Raw genomic sequence first — 23,826 nt, 5'->3', positions numbered from 1 at the left:
GTTCCATTAATCCAAACCAGGTTTACAGTCCCTGCTGCTGAAAAGCATCCCCATAGCATAATGCTACCTCCACCATACTTTACAGTAGGGATGGTGTTGCAGTATTAAATTTACACCAGGTGTAATGCTTAGTGTTGATGCCAGCAAGTTCCACTTCAGTCTCATCTGACCACAAGACCTTCTTCCACATCTTTATAGTATCTTTTAAGTGATGCTTTGCAAAGTTTTTATGGGCAAAGATATGCCTTTTTTTAAGCCACGACTTTTTCCTTGCCAGTCTTCCATTAGTATTGTTTTTGTGCAAGGCTTTAGAGATTATGGAGCAATGAAAGTCATCTCCAGTTGCAACAGTGTCTTTCACAGCTTACTCAGAAGCTGGTGTTATTATAGCCTCTCTTACAAGTGACTAAATTTAGAGGGGTTGCCTGATCTAGACAGTGTGACTGAGGTTTCATTTTTTTTTTGCACATTTTCACAGTAGAGTGCACTAAATTCCAAAGTATGTTTGTGTCTTTGAGATGGTATTGTACCCTTCCCCAGATTTCTGCTCCTCTATTATCATTTCCCTGACTTGCCTTGAATGCTTTTGTCTTCATTTTGGTTTGGTCATTTAAAAATCTACCATACTGTTGGGCCTCACAGCCTGGTAGATTTCCAACAGATCAAACAGAGGTGGTATTTATTCAGGTGATCCTCCAATTTTCTACGTAAGCAAATTAGGTGAGCAGGTAAGGTAATAAACAATACTGCACCTGAGGAAAGTTAGTGTAGTAGTTACAAAGGGGATGAATATTTTGTCAGGTATTCACAATTCTGGTTTTTAATTTTTAGTAAATTGTTGACAGCTTTTGGAATTTTTCTTTTGATTTGACATGATGCACAATGTTTTGTAGATTAGCTCAAGAGTTCTTCAATGTGGTTTAAATTTAGAAATGTGACAGTGAAATGTGAAAAATGTTGTGGGAGCTCAATACTTTTTAAAGCATTTTAAATGTATTAAAATACATACAGTATATGTTAAATGTATATTATCCTGAGATTCTTCTTTCAGACATTCACAGTAGACCAAAGAAATACAATAGAATCAATGAAAAACCACACGCAAAAACTACTGACCAGCAACCAAAGTGCAAAAAGATAACAAACTGTGCAGATCCAAAATAAATCAATCAATCATACAGAGAAGATGAGTTTTAGAGTCCTTGAAAAATTGTTAATGGAACATGTCTGGGGTGGCGGTGAAGAGATCTTGGGTTCAGGCTATCTATTTCCATTAGTGTAATAATCTCAGCCTGTTGTTGACTGACCTCCAGGATAGCTGTCTCAATTTTGATGTATTTCTTTATGTACAAGAGAAAGATCGTCAGTTTTTGGTGAGACTTTGTTTAATCTTGCAGCAGCTCCACTTGATTAGTTTTTTTTAAAATTGCTGACTTTTTATGTTGCAAATCAATGCAATTGAATAGTTTGCTAATTAATTCTGGGGAATCTAAGTAGGAACCATAACCTTTCATTCAGATAAATGTTCCTATTTATTGATTGATTGAATGTTAGCACTAGATGAACATGTTTAGCACACCAAATAATGGAGAAATGTCTTTTCTAGTCAATGTCCTGTTTACCAATGATCTAGTAATTTCCTTATCATCATTGTAGATGGTTGGTGATACAGGGATTGAATGTGGGACAGTGAGTGGGGTGCAGTTAAAAACACAGCAGGATGGGATTAATAGGTTTCTGTGAGAACTGGCAGTAGATTTAATGTGCCAACTATGTCATAAAGGAATGATTTTTAATTCCAATTTTTATACTTGTCTTTTTAATTTTAACTTCCTCAGTTGACATGATGGTTCCTGAAAACATAGCTCATAAGAAGAGGGATGTTAAACAGACATTTCCAAAGAGGATGTCATGCCACAACAGGTGTTCATAATGGAAATAACTTACACTCAGTGGAAACTTTATTAGGTACAACTATTCATCTGCTTATTAATGCATATACCTAATCAGCCAATCATGTGGCAGGAATTCTGTAAGCCCATAAGACAGAGGAGCAGAATTAGGCCATTTGGCCCATCAATTCTGTCCTGCTTTTCAATTATGGCGGATCCTTTTCTTTCCCTTCTCAGACCCACTCCCCAGCCTCCTCCACATAACATCTGATGCCATGGCAAATCAAGAACCTATCTTCCACCTTCAATACATCCAAATGCCTGGCCTCAGCAGCTTCCCAAAGTAACAAATTTCACAAATTCATAATCCTCTGGCTAAGGAAATTTCTCCACAATTCTGTTTTAAATGATGCCCCTCTCTCCTCAGGCTGTGCCCTCTTGTCCTAGACTCCCCCACCATGGGAAACATCCTTTCCACATCTACTCTGTATAGGCCTCTCAATATTCAAATGGTTTCAAAGAGATCCCCTCTTCTAAATTCCAGTGAGTACAGGCCTAGAGCTAGCAAACATTCCTCATATGATAACACGTTCATTCATGGAATCATCCTTGTGAACATCCTCTGAACCACCTCCAATGCCAGCACATCTTTTCTTAAATATGGAATTCAAAACTATTCACAATACTCAAGGTGAGGCCTCACTACTGCTTTATAAAGACTCAGCATCAGATCCCTACTTTTCTATTCTAGACCTCTTGAAATGAGTGCCAACATCAATCTTCATATTATCTGCAAGCATGGCATCAAAGCCATCTATTCCACCATCATTGGTACACAGCAAAAAAAAAAATGGGGTGCCAACACCTTACCCTGTTGAACACCACTGGTCACTAGCAGCCAACCAGAAAAAGTTCCTTTTATTCCCACTCCCTGCCTCCTACCAATCAGCCAATGCTCTAACCATGTTAGTAATTTTCCTGTAATACCATGAACTCTTAACTTGGTAAGCAGCCTCATTGGTCCAATGGCTGTTAATGTGATACTAGACTGAGACAACTTAAATAGTGCATCCATCCCTGTGTAACAGGCTTCCATCCTCAGGAAGTGAAAGTTAATGGTAATTTTGTCTCCATGTCTGACATTGGAAAAAAACCCGCTAATAAATGTTTCCAGGCTCTGAGCTGCAGCGGCACAAGGTGGGTAGTAAAGTGTCAGCAGCAATTTCCCATAAAACAATTGTGAGAAGCCATTCAATATATCAACTCAGTTAATTACGATACTTAGCTTTACCTCTGCAATCACTGTGCCAGAATTGACACTTGCTATGGCAATGAACTGGGTAATTATGGATTAAACACATTATGCCGTGATGCTGCTTGTCCAATATCATTTAAGCACTCTTAATATTCATTACCCAAGTAACAATATTAGTTCACTCTCGGAGTCACGAAGATTCTTTGCTCATTTGAAAATACTTCTATTTAATCCAGCTGTTGTTTAACTTGTGCCAGTTTAAAGGCCTCGGTCTTTTAAATATTTAATAGGTGGTAAGGCAAGTAGATCCAACTTTAAACATATAACCAAGCAGAAATATTTACTCATGATCATCTGCAAATGTCTCAAGTAATGATGATAAGAGGAAAGGAAACAGAATTACAGTACCAACCACTAAGAATCTGATTTCACAGATTTAATTAACTGATTTTTATAGATGTCCAATGATTTTTTAAAATGTTTATTAGATATAATTTATTTTTAGTATAGACACCATATGAATGCAAAATCTTGTATCACACAGATTCTTTTCAATTAAAATGCAGAAGCAATGACTAAGAGCAGTGGTCAACCTGAAAATGACTTTTGTGGGATAGAAGGAATATGCCATGCTCCATTTCTACTTGGAACCCTTCTTTCAACTCTTTCTCTAGTGCATTGACTACTATATTAGTGCTGCTTCTTCTATCCATACAAATATCATTTCTTTTGCTGCCAATGTTCACCCTGCTCTCAATTTCACATGATCCATTTTTTTCTGGATTTCTCCATCTCCATCTCAGTAGATGCCATTACAAGCCCACACAGACTACCATAACCATCTTGACAATTCCTCCATTCACCCTGCTTCTTGTGGGGATTCGATTTCCCCTAATTCTTCCACCTTTGCTGTAATTACATGGATACTGTATCTCTGGCATGTCTTCCTTTTGCATTGGCCATGATTTTTGTCCTACCAGAGTTGATAGAGCCCTTGACAGTACTTCATTTATTTTGTTATTTATTCTCCAGTTAGTGCAATGATAAGGTCCCCCTGATGCTAGCCTTCCAATTTACCATCTTTAATATCCACCTGATCATCCTCCAGAAGTTCCACCCGCATGAATAGGACTCCACCTCATGGCAGATTCTCTTTTCAGGAATTTAGAGGGACCGTTCCTTTCACTACTCCCTGCTGCTCTTCTATCTAGCCCAATTCTATTCTTGATCCCTTGTCACTGCACCTTCTGTGTAACCTCATTCTTTTAATTTGACTCTTCCCACTGACCAGAGACCTAAACACTCCTTCCAAGTGTCACAGCGATTCAATAGCAGTGCTTCAGATCAAGAATTCAAACATTTCAGGTAGCATGCTTTTTCTGTTTGTACTTATGCAAGGTTAACCATCTGCCAATATTAGCTCAGTCTTTCTGTCTTCACGTACCCTACCTGAAGCATTGGGTATTTACAATATTCTCCTTCCAGTTTCAGGCTCAGTCACAGTTCTGGCCTGAACTTCGCAGATTAAACATACCTCGAAATTCCCTCATCATTCTTTCTTTCTGTAAACATTGGGATCATATTGGCAAGCTTGGCCCTGCCCTGTCACAGGTATTCCCTTTCTCCTTTCCATCACTCCAGTAGACTTCCTGCAAATTGAAAACTGTTTCCTCACTTTCACTCGTCTAATGAAGGATCTTCATCTGGAAATGTTAATGCTGTGTCACTTTCCACAACTCAACCTGGTATACAGTGTATTGGCAGGGTGGTTATTTTTTATTCACCGGCAATTCTCAGTTTTTCTGATATGTAGGCTATTGACCTATTATTCAGTCTCTATTTCTAGTTTACAGAACTGGAACAAAATCAGATCTCAACATAGTCTCTCAGGGTGAAGAGGGAAAAAATGAAGAGATGCTAAAAATTTGAATTAAAAACAGAAAATACTAGAAACACCCAGTGGATCAGGCAGTATCTGAGGAGAAAGAGAAAGAATCTGAGATACTTTTTCAGGTCAATAAGGACTTCTGAGAGCAAGTTCTACCACACAGGATTGTTGTTAACATGGAACAGGGTGCCAGAGAAAGAGGTAGAAGTAGGTATAATTAATATGGTGGAATTCTTCAATAAGATGGAGAGTGACATAGTTAATTCAGAAACAAAGGTTCTGAACTTAAAGAAGGGTAACTTTGAAGGTATGAGATGTGAATTAGCTAAAATAGACTGGCAAATGATATTTAAAGGGTTGACGGTGGATATGCAATGGCAAGCATTTAAAGATTGCATGGATGAACTACAACAATTGTTCATCCCAGTTTGGCAAAACAATAAACCAGGGAAGGTAGTGCACCCGTGGCTGACAAGGGAAATTAGGGACAGTATCGTCCAAAGAAGAAACATATAAATTAGCAAAAAAAAGCGGCACACCTGAGGACTGGGAGAAATTCAGAGACCAGCAGAGGAGGACAAAGGACTTAATTAGGAAAGGGAAAAAAGATTATGAGAGAAAGCTGGCAGGGAACATAAAAACTGACTGTAAAAGCTTTTATAGATAGGTGAAAAGAAAAAGATTGGTCAAGACAAATGTAGGTCCGTTACAGTCAGAAACAGGTGAATTGATCATAGGGAACAAAGACATGGCAGACCAATTGAATAACTACTTTGATTCTGTCTTCACTAAGGAGGACATAAATAATCTTCCGGAAATAGTAAGGGACCGAGGGTCTAGTGAGATGGCGGAACTGAGGGTAATACATGTTAGTAGGGAAGTGGTGTTAGGTAAATTGAAGGGATTAAAGGCAGGTAAATCCCCAGGGCCTGATGGTCTGCATCCCAGAGTGCTTAAGGAAGCAGCCCAAGAAATAGTGGATGCATTAGTAATAATTTTTCAAAACTCCTTAGATTCTGGATTAGTTCCTGAGGATTGGAGGGTGGCTAATGTAACCCCACTTTTTAAAAAAGGAGGGAGAGAGAAACCAGGGAATTATAGACCGGTTAGTCTGACATCAGTGGTGGGGAAAATGCTAGAGTCGGTTATCAAAGATGTGATAACAGCACATTTGGAAAGAGGTGAAATCATCGGACAAAGTCAGCATGGATTTGTGAAAGGAAAATCATGTCTGACGAATCTTATAGAATTTTTTGAAGATGTAACTAGTAGAGTGGATAGGGGAGAGCCAGTGGATGTGGTATATTTAGATTTTCAAAAGGCTTTTGACAAGGACCCACACAGGAGATTAGTGTGCAAACTTAAAGCACACAGTATTGGGGGTATGGTATTGATGTGGATAGAGAATTGGTTGGCAGACAGGAAGCAAAGAATGGGAGTAAATGGGACCTTTTCAGAATGGCAGGCAGTGACAAGTGGGGTACCGCAAGGCTCAGTGCTGGGACCCCAGTTGTTTACAATATATATTAATGATTCAGACGAGGGAATTAAATGCAGCATCTCCAAGTTTGCGGATGACACGAAGCTGGGCGGCAGTGTTAGCTGTGAGGAGGATGCTAAGAGGATGCAGGGTGACTTGGATAGGTTAGGTGAGTGGGCAAATTCATGGCAGGTGCAATTTAATGTGGATAAATGTGAGGTTATCCACTTTGGTTGCAAGAACAGGAAAACAGATTATTATCTGAACGGTGGCCAATTAGGAAAAACTGAGATGCAACGAGACCTGGGTGTCATTGTACACCAGTCATTGAAGGTGGGCATGCAGGTACAGCAGGCGGTGAAAAAGGCAAATGGTATGTTGGCATTCATAGCAAAAGGATTTGAGTACAGGAGCAGGGAGGTTCTACTGCAGTTGTACAAGGCCTTGGTGAGACCGCACCTAGAATATCGTGTGCAGTTTTGGTCCCCTAATCTGAGGAAAGACATTCTTGCCATGGAGGGAGTACAGAGAAGGTTCACCAGATTGATTCCTGAAATGGCAGGACTTTCATATGAAGAAAGACTGGATCGACTAGGCTTATACTCACTAGAATTTAGAAGATTGAGGGGGGATCTTATTGAAACTTATAAAATTCTAAAGGGATTGGACAGGCTGGATGCAGGAAGATTGTTTCCGATGTTGGGGAAGTCCAGAATGAGGGGTCACAGTTTAAGGATAAAGGGGAAGCCTTTTAGGACCGAGATGAGGAAAAACTTCTTCACACAGAGAGTGGTGAATCTGTCGAATTCTCTGCCACAGGAAACAGTTGAGGCCAGTTCATTGGCTATATTTAAGAGGAAGTTAGATATAGCCCTTGTGGCTAAAGGGATCAGGGGGTATGGAGAGAAAGCAGGTACAGGGTTCTGAGTTGGATGATCAGCCATTATCATACTTAATGGCGGTGCAGGCTCGAAGTGCCGAATGGCCTACTCCTGCACCTATTTTCCATGTTTCTGTGTAATTACAATGTTTAAAAGGCATTTGGGCAAATACTTGGATACGGAAGGGGAGGGGGAGAAGGTATGGTCCAAATGCAGGCAAATAAAATTAGCACAGTTGAACATCATTGTCTGCATAAATGAGCTGGGCCAAAGTACTTATTTCTGTGCTGTATTGCTCTTTCTTCATGACCTTGACTCTTTTAACTTGCATTGGAATTTGAAATGCAATAATACAGGTCTGTTTATGTTACAGAGAGTTGGGGGGGGTGTGGTGGGCTGGGATTGGAAAGGCTGCAAAGGGCAAAGGAATGTCAAGCAGCGTCAAATAGTCAATGATATTTTACAAAAAGAAATGCACTGCGTGGCCATTTTTAATTTGGCTTCAGGATATTGCCATTGCTGACAAGATTGGTGGCTAGCTACCTTGTGACTGAGTTAACTGTGAGTCAGTCATGGTGGTGAATAACTGGAGTTAGTTAGTGTAGCATAGATTAAAAATAGCAAGTTTCCTAGCCTGCAATTCTCCACTGAATGCCCATTGACCACAGAGTCACATCCTGGGTTCAGTACTTTGTTTGTGGTGTTTCTCTCTGAGCTCACCAATTTCCCAGTAGTTCCTGAGCCCTGTGTTAAGTCGAATCTCGAATAACCTATGTAACTTGATTCTGGTTTACCAAGCCCCATGGGCTAATAAGGCATTCAAATCACTTTGTGCTCCATACATGCAGCTCTAAACATGCTAAGAATGTTCAAAAACTGCATTTCTTAATACTTTTAGTAAAGAACTTTGATAAGTTTTGACCTTGTACAGTCTATTGAGTGTTATTTGGACTGATCCCTGACTGCATCAGTTTGCCTCTGCTCAACCATCCCTTTCACAACACTGAAATTCTTCACAAGAACTGTTTTTGCATTTCTAATGATAGTTTTTAAAACTGGTGTGTTGGAGTAAGGATGCTAACTGAACATTCATCCCTTGTGAGATGAGTGAATGCAGTTATCCTGGGTTAAAAGTGTTAATGCAGAGAATAGATGTAATGAAAACCACAGCCTTGGTAAAATCTCTATTTCATGGTGTATGGATAAGCTATTCTAAAATGTAGATGAAAAGCAAGAATGATGCCATTTTAATAAAATAAGAGCATAAACAGCTTTTTTCATTACTGATGAGATTTTGTTTTGAATCTCTTGCTATTTACTTCAGTAAAGTTGTACAACATTTGTATGAGCATGATGGAGCAGAGAGTGACTTGGTGAACTTCACTGCAAAGAGTGGGCATCTATCAGAAAATAACCTTAAAGTAAAAAACAATGTTTTAAGATGTGATAACTCATTAGTGGTAAATTGTTTCTATTTTTTTTTAAATCCTTTAGTTCATGTGGTATAGAACTGCTATTATCATTGCTTGTATCTGGTCTGTAATAGCAACCAATATAATGTAGGCAAAGTGTTCTGAAGACTATTCAGTTAGTACATCTATGTTCAATATTTTAATTACAGTCAAACACTAATATTAAGGAAAGTTTTGTTAATTTGCTTACTTTCTTCTCTGATCCATATCATCACTTGTCTTGCATCTCACTCCTCTCACCAGGCTCAGCTTTGTAAACTGTAAGTCCCCCACCCCACCTCCAGATTTGAGGAAGGATTGCTGATCGAGAACTTTGATTGGTTTCTCTTTCCGCAGATTCTGATTAACTGACCAAATTCTTCCCAGCATGTCTGGGGTTGTTTCAGATCCCAGCACCTGTAGTTTACTTGTTTTCATCCCTGGCTGTTTTGCTGAATAGGCAAAGAAGATCTGGCCTCTTGCTTAAGTGGCCATTCACTGACGGTGCAAGAAAAATATCATGCATTATGCACTCAACTAAATTAAAAGAATTAATCTACCCTATCCTTAATTGTAGATTTTATCTTTATCCTAAGATACCACTGAACAAATGCCTTGTCTATTCCTGAAATAAATGTTGCTCCCATTGTTGGTACAATTAGAAGAAAATGACAAGTCAATATACTCCATCTGCAGCTCAGTATGACATTTCTTCACCAGAATGAAAAGTTCAATAATGAAAATTGAAATTGAAAATCCAATAATAAAGGGAAAATAGCTATCACCATTAGTGATATGACATGTATTCATTAGTGGCCTAAGACTTGAAGTTCTTCTTTTGTTGTCCACCTTGTGAAGACTTTTATCAATACATTCTTTGAAATGAATATACCACATACTGCCTGCGCTTTGTTAGTGCTTGAAAGTGTGCCCACACAAAAATATTGTGTGTGTATTTGATCAGTGAAACTGGGATGATCGTGGTTCTGGAGTGGAAGTGATGTAGATTAAACAGTTTTCTCTCTCATTCTGCAGAGTTATTTATCTTCATTTTGGAGGGGAGCTTTCTGCAATAGAGGTGCTGGGTTATTCTGAGGAAGATTTTAGAAGATATGTGTGCAAGCTAGCATCATAAACAATGATACCATCACTGACCCAACCTCAGTGCAGGCTGGAGGCTTGTCTCCAGCCTGCACTGGGGTTGGATCAGTGATGGTATCATTGTTTATGATCCTGGCTTGCATATTATTATGTGATAAACATAATATAGTATTAAATTTCTAAATGCAACCAAATTTGAGAAAGATCCTCCATAATCCCTCTCAGCTGATGGTGCAGAAGACTTTTTGTGTAGCTTGTTGGAAGCTTGTAAAATGTTCGATGCTGCTCCTTGCCCTTTCTCTGGATTTACCATGTGAGGAAAACCATGTCCATTGTGTCTTGACATGGGTACAGTTTTCACTGTGACTCAGGGAGGAGGTCTTTGGCCTCAGGAATGGCCATTTAAAGAGTGTCCTTGTTATAATTTTTTCAGTTAGCAGATATCAGGGAGACTGTATAATTATTATAATTTTTTCTGTCTGCTTTCGGTAGATAATAATGATTACGGTAGAGAAGGTCGTGGATACACGCCAGGATTATTTTTCTTTTATAATTTACTCCATATAAGACCATTTGACCATAAGACACAAGAGCAGAGTCAGATCATTTGGGTCATTGGGTCTGCTCTGGCATTCAATCGTGACTGATTTATTTTTCATCTCAACACCAATCTTCCGCCTTCTCCCTGTAACCGTTGATGCCCTTACTAATCAAGAACCTGTCAACCTCTGCTGTAAATTACCCAGTGACTTGGATTCCTCTGCCATCTGTGGCAATAGATTCACCACCCTCTTCATCCATGTTCTAATATTTAGCCAGGATGTCATCTGCTTTTGCCTGCCTGAACTCCTCAGCATCTTGGCAAACTAAGGAATACCACAATTCACATTTGAACTACGGTTTCTTTCTCCCGCTCCAAAGTTAGGTTCTTTTCAACACTATAACCCATTTAACAGATATCCACTGCACTTAGTTGCCCTGTGAAAATTAACAATTCATCTGGTTTAGCACTTTCAGCTGTGTGAATATTTGAAGTAGTCCTATACCACAATTCTCTTTATCATTGATTATCAGACCATTTGCAAACCATCTAGAAATACTAATTCCACAATTTAGGTGCTGAAGGGAACCTGCCATCTTTGATTGCAATAACCAAACAAGAATGTTGAAGGATCGATACCTCTTCTGGGGATGATAGAACCCATGGCTGCTTGTCTTGTGGTAACAGATGGAATCATAATTCTCAGTTTACCCATACAGATTAATGATAGTGGTGCAGACCTATTAAATGCCTCCTGCACACACCACGGAATATTCAGATCCACAGTAACGATTTCTGACTTCAGCTTATGTACTTGAATTCTTTAACAGTATTCACTGTTCCACAATGTTAGCTGTGCAGGTTTCATTTATGCAGAAAAGATTCAAAATACATTTATAGTCAAAGTATGTATGCAGTATTCTCACAGACAGGTATGAAACAAAGAAACACTATGGAACCCATTCAAAGAAAATATCAAACACCCAACAGAAAAAAAGAACAAATCATGTAAATGGCAAAAAAAAAATTGGGGGAAAAAAAACACACAGAATATGAAACATCAAACCACAGAGTCCTTGAAACAGTCCAGGAACCAGGAACATTACAGAAAAACTTTATGTTAGGTCAATGATATAAACTCAACCAAAATATGCAAAGTATTGGAGTGTTTCTCTGGGTAAATATGTTTCTATGGCAACAAGTTCCATATTGTTAACATAACATTCTAAAGTGTTCCACCATAGTAAAGGAAGAGCAGATGTCAAGACAATCATGATATGGTCATAAGGTTTGGGCACATCTTGTGAGAGCTCTCCAATTTTCTCAAAGTCCATAAAAAGGGTGCAGAGGAGATTTACAAGAATGTTGCCTGGATTGGGGAGCATGCTGTATGAGAATAGTTTGAGTGAACTTGGCCTTTTCTCCTTGGAGCGAGGAGGATGAGACTTGTAATAGAGGTGTACAAGATAATCTCTTCTTCTTCTTATCATGTCCACGTCAATCTATACATGGACCAGCCAGAACTGGACACATTTTTGCACCTTGTTGTTGAATTCAGCAGGATCTGCAACAGTACAGGGTTCCTCTAGCGATGGGCAATGCAGGAGATGTTGCATAGTTTCTGGCTCAGTTCCACATTCACAAGTTGTCAGGTTGGTTGTATATCCCCATTTGCTTAGTGACACCTTTGAATGGCCTACACCAGTCCTAAGTCTGTTAAGGCACTTCCAGGTTACCCAGTTGCAATTAGCTCCTGGGGGAAGGCTTTCATCCGGTGGAATTTCCGTCGTTGGGGGTTGTTTGAGACCGGTGAGCCGGTTTTTCCGCAAGGTGATGTGGGCTTCAGATAGGGTTGATTGTAATGGAACAACACTGTTCATGAAGCAAGATGATGAGAGACATTGACCATGTGCATAGTCAGAGACTTTTTCCCAGGGCTGAAATGGCTAGCACGAGAGGGCATAGTTTTAAGGTGCTTGGAAGTAGGTACAGAGGAGATGTCAGGGGTATATTTTCTATGCAAAATGTGGTGAGTGAGAGGAATGGGCTGCTGGCGATGGTGGTGGAGGCGGATACAATAGGGTAATTTAAGAGACTCCTGGATAGGTACAAAGCTTAGAAAAATAGAGGGCTACAGGTAAGCCTAGGTAGTTCTAAGGTAAGGACATGTTCGACACAGCTTTGTAGGCTGAAGGGCCTGTATTGTGCTGGAGGTTTTCTATGTTTCTATGTTTCCAGCAAGCTTCTCTTCTTCATTACTGTACTTCATTTTAAGTGGAGGGGTGAAGAGGCAGAATAGTTTAAATCACTTTGTGTATCTTGTTTGTACAATGTTTTGTGAATTTTGCATTTGCTCTATTAAATTGAACGTCAGAGTCAGTTTGGTAATGTTACAAAGGACAGATATTGTTATTCCTCTCCATGCCTTGTGGCACGGCGGGTGGCACACTTGTTGTTCCTTTAGCACTTTTGTCTATTTTTTATGAGGCCAAGTTGCTAGCTCGATGCTTGACCCAGCATGGATGGGAAGTGTGCAAGGAGCCAGCTAGATTCAAACCCAGGACCACTCGCCTTGATATCTGGTGCAGATGCCACTACACCACTGGCCAGTTCAACAAAGGACAGTGACTGAGTGACTTTACATAATTTTCTGGCTCTGGATCAGCTCTGTTGCTAATCTATATAAATAATATACATTGTGATTGTTTTCTATTGCAACTCCTTTGTCTTGATGTGATTAAAAATGTAATATTACAAACATTTCTCCTCACAGATTAGTGAAGACGTCTGATATCAATGGAAAAAGGAAACAAGCATGAGAAAGAATGATGGAAATAGATAAGGTGAGTGAATTTAATGTTTTTTTTTCATATTCAGGCACTTGTGGTAAATTTTACTTGGGATTAACTTTAATATCTGAAAGGTCCGGACAAGGGTGAATGGTTATCGACTTCAGAATTCACACCATTCGCATCCCTCTTTAGATTGGTGGCAATAGTGAGCAATTTCCAACTCTTGGGAGTGTACATCACACATAACCTCTCATGATCCGAGAACACATCCTAGACAATCAAGATAACTCACCAATGACTCTAGTTTCTGAAGAGGCTGACCATTCTACAGATATGCAGCAGAGAGCAGAGAGCATCCTAACACACTGCATCACTGCAAGGTCTGGGGACTGCACTGCAGCAGACAGGATGGCTCTACAATGGGTAGTCAAACTACCCAGGGCATTACCAGCACCAGTCTACCTGCCATCAAGGATGTATATATAGAAAAGTGCCATAAAAATGCCAGCAACATCATGAAGGATGACACCCCCCCCCCCCCACCCCTACTCATGGACAGTTTGTCCCACTCCCAGCAGGGAGGAAGCTAATTAACATCCATGTCAGGACCACCAGATTCAAAAACAGTTACTTTCCCCGAGCAGTAAGGCTGCTCAACACCTGCACCCACTAAATTACCCCACCAAAACCCCCCACCACCACAACTTTATAATTTCCTGCCAGAGTCACGTTATGTACTCCTGTACCCAATGTATTTTATGTACATAAAATCAACCTATGTATATAAACTATCTTACGTATTTATATTTATTGTGCTTTTTATCTTTTTTATTATTGTGTTCCTTATCTTATTGTGTTATTTTGTGTTACATCAGATCCAGAGTAACAATTATTTTGTTCTCCTTTGCATTTGTGCACTGGAAATGACATTAAAAATCTTGAATTTTGAATCTATACATTTCAGGTCACAGCCCTGGTTGAGGATCTGAAACATCAACAAATCCTTTCATCTCACAGATACACCTTAAATTTCTGAGTTCACCTAGCAGGAATATTTTTCTTTTATTTTTTAAGATTGGTCCATTGTGAAACAGCAGTTACACGATTGTCCCCAACCTTACCCCACCTGTGTTCTGAATGGGAAAAACACAAAAAAAAATACTAGGTACTGCCAAACTGAAATAAACTCAGAAAATGCTGGACATACTTGGTAGCTCAAGGAGCATCTGTGGAAAGGGAAACAGAGTCAATGTTCAGGTTGAATCAGGCCATGTTTCTGTCTCTATAACCTGTTGAATATTTCTAGCATTTTCTGTTTTCTTTTACCAACTGGTACACCCAAGTGCCAATTAATAATGCTCCGGTGTGTGCGCTGGCTCTTTTAAAATTTCACATCTGAAATTGCTGTGATGCATTTCATTCTAAGTCAGGTGCCCAAGTAATGAAAGGTAGATTCATGCCACTGTTGACCACCCAAAATTTGATGTTGCTTGCTGCTTGCTTGTAAACTGTCTAATATAAAAGCATACCTTACAATGAATGATTGGATGAGATGATTATATCATTTCAAAATAAAGTCAGAAATTTTGCTTAAAAGCATCCATAAGCAGAATTGCTTGCAGACTCACTGACATAGATACTGCTACCTGTTTTGGGTAGCTAATGGTAAGATTGAGCCTGCTGTACAAAATATTGTATTATTAAAGGGCCCCTTAACGAAAGTGATGCTAGACTCTCCGAAGTTTAGTTTCTTAAATGCTGTCGGTGGTGTGTGGTGGTGTGGCAACTAGATGAGAGACCTGGGCTAACCATCCAGCGATCTGAATTCCAACCTCACCAGGACAACTGTTGAATACAAGTAGTATGGAAGTTACAAAAATATGCATACAGATGACTGTGGCTGTTAAAAAACAATCTGGTTTATTCATGCCCTTCAGGGGAGTGATCCTTCGGTGACCTATTTAACTCTAGATTTTCCAACGTTAAATAAAGAATCCTCTCTGAAATAGATGAATAAGCCACACAGATCAAGAACAATTGAGGAGGGCAATTTTGCCACAGATGTCCAGATCTTGAAAAATTAATAAGAAAAAAAATCCTCCACACAGCTGGTTCTGTTGTATTCTAGTTATCATCGTTTTACAAGTAGCTTGATAACTGGGAGCTTGATAAAAATTATGTTTTTCTTCTGATTCCCAGGAACTCAATAAGAGAAACACTAAAGAGGTGTGTTGTTCATAAAGACATACTAAATTCACCCTCTGGTTTCTCACTGAAGTGAAATGTGTTGTTTGGTATTTACACTGAAATTTCAGACATAGATAAATTCATTTTGGCATTAAACATCTCCAACTGCTTGTAATATTCTGCGTGACACATCATTCACCAACATAAGTTACAGTATGCTTTCTCAGTCTCGTCCTGTAATGTGTATACCAGCCAATTTTAGAGTTGATAGTTTGTATAGGTAGAAGTTAAGTTCAACCCTTTGTGTACTCTAACTGGAGATAATTGAATATCTGTTTCTTCATGGAGAAAACTGCTTGTCTGTTGGTTTCTCCAGGGAAAATGGCATTTACATGGGTTCTCACAAAACAAGTAGTTGCTGTTTCCCCTTCAGATAAGATATAGTACAGTTTGATCCTGTTGGTATTTACAAAACTTGAATCGTGCAATGGAGAAAAAAGTGAAGGATATAAAATTTGTCACTTTTGCAATCTTGATGATTAAATGGCAATTTTGTTATTTTACATTGTCATATATTTGTTTTTCAGTGCTCCCTTCAAATTCTTTCAGTAATTTAAAATAATTATTCCACATGTACTTTCATCACTTACTTTCACTGTGAACAATTGTGCCCCCTTGTCATTAAACCATTCCTCCACTCACCCAACCAAAGGCATTGCTTTAGTTTATTTTTCCATTTCTGGTGGAAGGCCATGAGAATTGTTTTACTCTCTTCTGCAATCACGTGGCTCTGTTATTCAAGGCTCATGTTTGTGATTTTCGTCCTTGCGTTCTCAAAATGATTATAAACACACATTTGACATAGAAATATTCGAGAGCTTCATTTTCCTTTTGTAGCACTTTCAACTTATTGTGTCCTTTATTTGATATTAACAGCAACTGTGATACAGAATTGAAGAGAAACAAACATTTCTTAGCTCTTGTTTATAATTTCATTGTAAGAGGTCGTGTAAAGCCAATTGGCAATTTGGCGATTGACGGAAGTCAAATAGCATATATGTGTAGCAAAAATATGTTTAATTTACTGTGGGATAAACTGTTTCAGAAGTTTATTTTAGAAAGTGCAAGGATTTGCTTCTGTAGCTTCCTGTTGTGGTGTTGTTTATTTATATTTCTTAAATACTCTTAATAGAAATTGGACCAGGCATTTCTGCTGAGCTAAATGGTTGGTGTATTAACTGCAAAGGGCAAATTGAAATACCAGAAAACAGTTACATCTTTATTTTAAGAAATCATCTTTGTGCTTTTGTCCCTTTAATGACTGTTAAAACCCAATTTGGTGGCAGCTGCTTCCAAGAAGGGCAGTTAATTAGGAAGTGCCCTATGTGGAGAAAAGAACAGGATGAGTGTGGAATGAGTCAATCACACCTCATGGCTTCAGATGGCAAAAGTCTCAATGATCATCAGCAGCTTTGATTTCCACAGATTAATGGGTGTATGATCTGAAAGTTACCAGTTTGTATATTTGTTAATCTGTTAATCTCTATGTTGTGTGTGCTCTGGCCAAGTCTCTGGAACTCATTTTATGGAGAATTCTGAAGATTTCCAGCCTCCTTTAAAGAAGGACTCATAGACCCCTACAGCATAATGGGCTGACTATATCCATGAACATTATTTTGCTAATCTATACTGATCCCATTTTCCCCTCATTAGATAACATCCCCCATTTTCATGTCATCCACAAATTTACTAATTATATTTCCTCAATTCACATCCAAATCATTAATATATATTACAAACAGCACACAAAACCATGCTGGCTATCCCCAATCAGCATCAGCCATTCCAAAAGTCTTTGGAAGATAAGATTAAGGGGAGGCTAAAGACTTTCTAAAGTTCTCATCCTTTTGCATTCAGTAATTAGCTAGATACCGGAACTGCTTGCAGACACATTGACATAGATATGGCTATCCAGTTTAGGTAGCTGATGATAAGATTGAGCCTGGTGTCGAAAATATTATAAAGGGCCCCCTTAAGAAAAGTGATCCTACACCCTGAAAAGTTCAGGTGTTTAAATGCTGGCTGCAGTTAACACAACACTGTACAGTACCAGCAACCTGGGTTCACTTCCTACCGCTCTCTGTAAGCAGTTTGTATGTTCTCCCCTTAACCGTGTGGGTTTCCTCCCATAGTCCAAAGACATATTGGTATGTATATGCTGTTTATGTCCTGTGATTTGGCTCGGGTTAAACTGAGCGTTGCAACTGAGCTTAGCCCTGCTGCTCTTCGTAAATGGAGGAACAACATTTGCTATATTCCAGTGTCTCACCAGTGGCTAATGGTGATTAAAAAAAAATCTCCATCAGAGCCCCCGTTGTCTTTTTTCATGCTTCCAATGGTATCCTTGGATAAATTTTAACCGATCCCTGGGATTTACTCACTCTTGTGCATTGCAAGATATCTAAAACTCCCTGGTTAATACTGATTACTCATGTAACCTTCTCTGAGATCACTATTTTACACGTCCTTCTTCTAGGTGAGGAGCAGTTTTCATTTTGGACCTTGTGCACATCCCCTAACTCCATGCATAGATACTCACTGTGGTCACTAAGAAAACACTTTCCTTCCCTCTCTACCCTTTAGCTCCTGATGCACTTAAAGAATACCTTTGGATTCTTCTTAATCTTACCTGCCAAGGGCAGTTCATGTCTCTCTTTTCCCTTTTGATTTTTTAAAGTTCTCTGCAGAAGCTATTTCTTAGGAGACTCATTGCTGTCTTGAATGGCATTTATTTAGAGATTGTTGACTCCCTCTCCCCCCCCCCCCCCATGTAAAGCTGTCTCAGCTATAGTAAACATCATCTATACAGCTATCAGATATTCTATCTTTTCATTGGTCTTCCATATTTTCTGAAAAACCTGTTTTTTGTTTCGGCAAATTGATTGCACCTCTGCTCCCTGAGCTGTTTGCAACATGCTCCTATTCATGCCAATTTCTCCTGCAAACATTTTTGTCCATTGTGGTAGGCTCTTTGCTCTGCCACTTGACTGTATAAACATTTGTCATTTTCCCAATGTAGCAGCAGCATTGTTTCAACACAACCCTGTTGTATTTACTACTGTAACTTCTCCTGAGGTTGCAAAATTTGCACTCTCATTCCAAGTCTGAAGTATTTAATTTCATTCAGGTGATCATTGGTTCTTACTTTCCAAGTCTTGTGATTACTTCACTGAATAAGTCCTTAATTATTCAAAGAATAGCTTATATATTTAATATATTTATGATAATGTCTGACAATGTGAATAATAGCCACTCTCCCATAAAGCTACGACTGGTGAAGCACCTGGGCAACAATTGTTATATGCACAGTCTCTCCCATCTGAGCCACTGAAGCCTGTAGCTCGTCCAAAGTCGTCATCGATCTCCTGGTAACCTCCCTCACTAGTCCCTTTTTCAGTTTTTGAAGACAGGCTGCTCTAGGCAGATACACAGCTATGTCTTATTCTTTCCATTTCTTGATGATTGACTTAACTGTACTCCAAGAGATATTTAATGACTTGGAAATTTTTTTTGTATCCATCTCCTGACTTTCACTTTTCAATAACCTTCTCCCAGAGTTGTTTGGAGTGTTCAATTTTGTCGTCGCAGTATAGTTTTTGCCAGGATACTGATTCACCCGCAGTTGGACTTTCCAGATACAGGGGTATTTTTACCACAATCAATTGAAACACCTTGACTGAACACAGATGATCCCCATTTAACTAATTATGTGACTTTGAAAACCAATTGACAGCACCAGTGATGATTTGGTGTGTTATACTAAATGAGGTGAATACTTATGCAGTCAATTATTTTGCGGTTTATATTTGTAATTAATTTAGATCACTTTGTAGAGATCTGTTTTCACTTTGACACAAAGAGTCTTTTTCTGTTGATCAGTGCCAAAAAAAGCCAAATTGAAACCACTGTGATACAATGTTGTAAAGCAATAAAATATGAAAAACACCAAGGGGTGGTGAATATCTTTTATAGGCACTGTACATTTGATGGAATTAGTAGAGGGATTGGAAAGGGATGGGTATATTGTTTTACTCAGTGTGTATCTGGGGTCTGAAACTTGCTGTGTGAAGGAGTGTAGAAATCCTCATCACATCAGGTATTAGATGTGTGGAGGGCTTCAGACTATGCTGGAAACTCAGATTAACGGGGAAAGCTCTCTGTTGACCAGCACTAACACATAGGACAAAATCCCTTCTGTTTCAGAATTTACAATGCAGAATAGGTCGTTCTGGCCCTTCATGCCACATCATGCAGCAACCCCCGAATTAACCCTAGCCTAATCACAGGTCAATTTACAATGACCAAATAACCTCCTAATCAGTACATCTATCAGCTCTGGGAGAAAACTGGGGCAGCTGGAGAAACCCCACACACATACAAACTCCTTACAGACAGCAGCGGGAATTGCGGGAACTATAAAACGTTGTGCTAACCAAGACACTACCATTTGGTTCATTCAACTCAGTGTATCATTGATCACTGGCATTCTGTTTGTTACCTTTGTTTAATCATACACTAGGCTTTATACCTACAATGTTTTATTTGAAACCTGGTCTATTATTTGATAAGTTAATTTCTTCAATGAAATACGAATTTAAATATCCGTCATATTTAAATTTTTGGAAAATGACTGTTTGAAAATCTAAAATTTGCTCTTTTCTGCTGACATACTAATGCAGAAGACAAAAAATAAACATCTAAAACAAAACTTATATTAAAAAAAATCTAGGGTGCCCAAGACTTTTACTCAGTACTGTTGTCATCGAGCTTAAACTGCTAAATACCTTCAAGTGATAGCATCCAGCCATGAGAAATTGCACCATCTGAACAGGTATCGCATTCCCATTGGCAGGTTTTTGCATTCAAATTTAATGAAAAAGTATATTCATTGAACAAACTGCAGAGTAAAAGATACTGAAATGATGAAATACTCAAACATAAAGCTCAAGTGTAAAAATAATCACCTTGAGGTTTTTCCAGGTTTGGGTTCTGGTTGGAGTTGCAGAGGAGAATAAAGTGGCAAAGACACATGGTCATTTGGGAAAGAGCTCCTGACAGAATCCGGAATCTCAGATTCTTACCCAAAGCAGTTTAGGCAGCTGAATTTCAAGAATACGTAGATGGTGAGAAAGGAGAGGGGTGGGGTGAGGAGGAGAATGATTAAAGAGGTAGCGACTGTGATGGGGGAGCAACAGTTCCATGTATTATACATAAGTACGCCTGCACTGTACTCTGAGCATTCTCTTGGGACCAGCCTCCCTGCACATACTGTTCTGGAGTGAGGTAGTTATCTGAATCCAAATGGTAAGCTTTGTCATATTTTGACTTGTATGCTCCATTTATATAATGGGATGAATACTGGTAACCAGCTTAAAGAATAAAGGAAGTATTGGAATGATATTTAATTTAAGAAAATTTAATCCAATTATAACAATGTGTTGAAGAAATTGAAATTAATTATCAGTGAACGCAGTGTTCTGTTATTAACTGTACATCTAGTGTCTCCTCACCCACCGCCTCCTGAAAAGCCTGTTAATAAACACTTCCAAATAGGAGGCAGCAAGTCAATGTCGCCTTCGACTGCCAACACACAACGTGGGAGTGGCACACAATTGTACTTTTGTTGTTACATAAAAGTACTCTTTTATATGCAAGAATTCTTGGTATCGATGCAAAAATGTAATATTTTTAAGAAGAATTGTTCCTTTGAAAGTTTGCTTTTGTAATTACTTTGTCTGATTGTTTGGAAACATATAGCTGGACAATGCTGATACTGTTACAGCTGTTTTACCTTAAGAAGATAGATAATACTGTTGATGTAGCAGTGTTTAGAACAGGCACGGTACTGAGAATTTCACAGAAAAGAAACAATGTAATTTTAGTCAGCTCCTGCAAATTATACAAAAACATAAACATAGCGAATTCTTGGAACAGTAACCCTGTTACATTTTGTTGTCATAGAATCATTGATAAAATAGGCCGGCAAGGTAGCATAGTGGTCAGTTAGGCGCTTTACGGTATCAGCAGCCTGGGTTCATTTCCCACCATTCTGTGTAAAGACTTCATATGTTCTCCCTGTCACCGTGCGTGTTTCCTCCCACACTCTAAAGATGTACTGGTAGGTAGGTTAATTGGTCATATATATAGGTATATACACTACATCTACTGCTGCACCTTCATCAATGTTTAGTCTCATCCTCAAAAAATTCAGTCAGGCTCGTAAGGTACGACTTGCCTTTGACAAAGCCATGCTAACTATTCCTAATCATAATCTGCCTCTCCAAATGTTCATAAATCCTGCCTCTCAAGATCTTTTCCATCAACTTACCCACTCACTGGTCTATAAGGGAACAACATTTGCAACCCTCCAATCCTGTGGAACCTCTCCCGTACCCATTGATAATGCAAAGATCATTGCCAGAGGCTCAGCAATCTCCTCCCTCACCTCCACCCCCCCCCCCCCCCACAGTAGCCTGGGGTACATCTCATCCAGTACCGGAGACTTATCCAACTTGATGCTTTCCAAAACTCCAGCATATCCTCTTTCTTGATGTCTATGTACTCAAGCATTTCAGTCCATTGTAAGTCATCCCTACAATCACCAAGATCCTTTTCCATATGAAGCAAAGTACTCATTAAGTACTTCTGCTGTCTCCTCCGGTTTCATGCACACTTTTCTGCTGTTACACTTGATTGGTCCTATTCTCTCATGTCTTATCCTCTTGCTCTTCACATATTTGTAGAATGTCTTGGGGTTTCCCTTAATCCTACTCACCAAGGCCTTCTCATGGTCACTTCTGGCTCTCCTAATTTCATTCTTAAGCTCTTTCCTGCTAACTTTATAATCCTCTAGATCTCTATCATTACCTAGTTTCTTGAACATTTTGTAAGCTTTTCTTCTTGACTAGATTTACAACAGCCTTTGTACACCACGGTTCCTCTACCCTACCATCATTTCCCTGTCACATTGCAATGTACCTATGCAGAATCTGCATACCTGAGAGGCAAATATCCCCGGAACATTTGCCACATTTCCTTGAGAAAATCTGTCCCAATTTATGCTTCCAAGTTCCTGCCTGATAGCCTCATATTTCCCTTTACTCCAATTAAAGGCTTCCCTAACTTGTCTGTTCCTATCCCTCTTCAATGCTATGGTAAAGGAGATAGAATTGTGATCGCTATCTGCAAAATGCTCTCCCGCTGAGAGATCTGACACCTGACCAGATTCATTTCCCAATACCAGATCAAGTACAGCCTCTGCTCGTGTAGGCTTATCTACATATTGTGTCAGGAACCTTCCTGAACACACCTAACAAACTCCACCCCATCTAAACCGCTTGCTCTAGGGAGATGTCAGTCAATATTTGGGAAATTAAAATCTCCTACCACGACAACCCTGTTATTATTACACCTTTCCAGAATCTGTCTCTCTATCTGCTCCTTGATGTCCGTGTTACTATTGGGTGGTCTATAAAAACACCCAGTAGAGTTATTGACCCCTTCCTGTTCCTAACTTCCACCACAGTGACTCAGTAGGCAATCCCTCCATGACTTCCTCCTTTTCTGCAGCCATGACACTATCTCTGATCAGCAGTGCCACACCTCCACCTCTTTTGCCTCCCTCCCTGTCTTTTCTGAACCATCTAAAGCCTGGCACTCTAAGTAACCATTCCTGCCCCTAGCCATCCAAGTCTCTGTAATGGCCACAGCATCATAGCTCCAAGTACTGATCCACACTCTAAGCTGATCCATTTTGTTCATGATGTTTCTTGCATTAAAATAGACACATCTCAAACAATCGGTCTAAGTGTATCCCTTTTCTATCACCTGCCTATCCTCCTTCGCACACTGTCTCCAGGCTTTCTCTATTTGTGAGCCAACCGCCCCTTCCTCCAGCTATTCAGTTCTGTTCCCACTCCCCAACAATTCTAGTTTAAACTCTCCCCAATAGCCTTAGCAGACCTCCCTGGCAGGATATTGATCCCCTCAGAATCAAGTGCAACCTGTCCTTTTTGTACAGGTCACACCTGTCCCAAAAGAGGTCCCAATGATCCAGAAATCTGAATCCCTGCCCCCTGCTCCAATCCCTCAGCCATGCATTTATCCTCCACCTCACTCTATTCCTATACTCACTGTCATGTGGCACAGGCAGTAATCCTGAGATTACTACCTTTGAGGTCCTGCTTCTCAACTTCCTTCCTAACTCCCTGTAGTGTGTTTTCAGGATATCCTCCCTTTTCCTACCAATGTCGTTGGTACCAACGTGTACCATGACCTCTGGCTGGTCAGCCTCTCACT

The 23,826-nt window shown here is 39.5% G+C and overlaps 1 protein-coding gene across 4 annotated transcripts in view; it reads left to right on the top strand.

The window, feature by feature from the left end:
* Positions 1–23,826, top strand: part of ptprea (protein tyrosine phosphatase receptor type Ea) — a 293,967-nt gene that overhangs the window by 65,089 nt on the left and 205,052 nt on the right. For all 4 annotated transcript variants that reach the window (XM_073027577.1, XM_073027574.1, XM_073027576.1 and 1 more), the window contains exon 2: positions 13,263–13,332. The gene's annotated coding sequence lies outside the window, so the exon portion shown is untranslated. The remainder of the gene's footprint in view (positions 1–13,262; positions 13,333–23,826) is intronic.

Source organism: Hemitrygon akajei, chromosome 23, assembly GCF_048418815.1.
Source record: "Hemitrygon akajei chromosome 23, sHemAka1.3, whole genome shotgun sequence".
In the NCBI taxonomy this organism is placed as follows: Eukaryota; Metazoa; Chordata; class Chondrichthyes; order Myliobatiformes; family Dasyatidae; genus Hemitrygon; species Hemitrygon akajei.
Note: the sequence above shows the minus strand (reverse complement) of the source record. Positions and strands in the feature narration are given on the sequence as shown.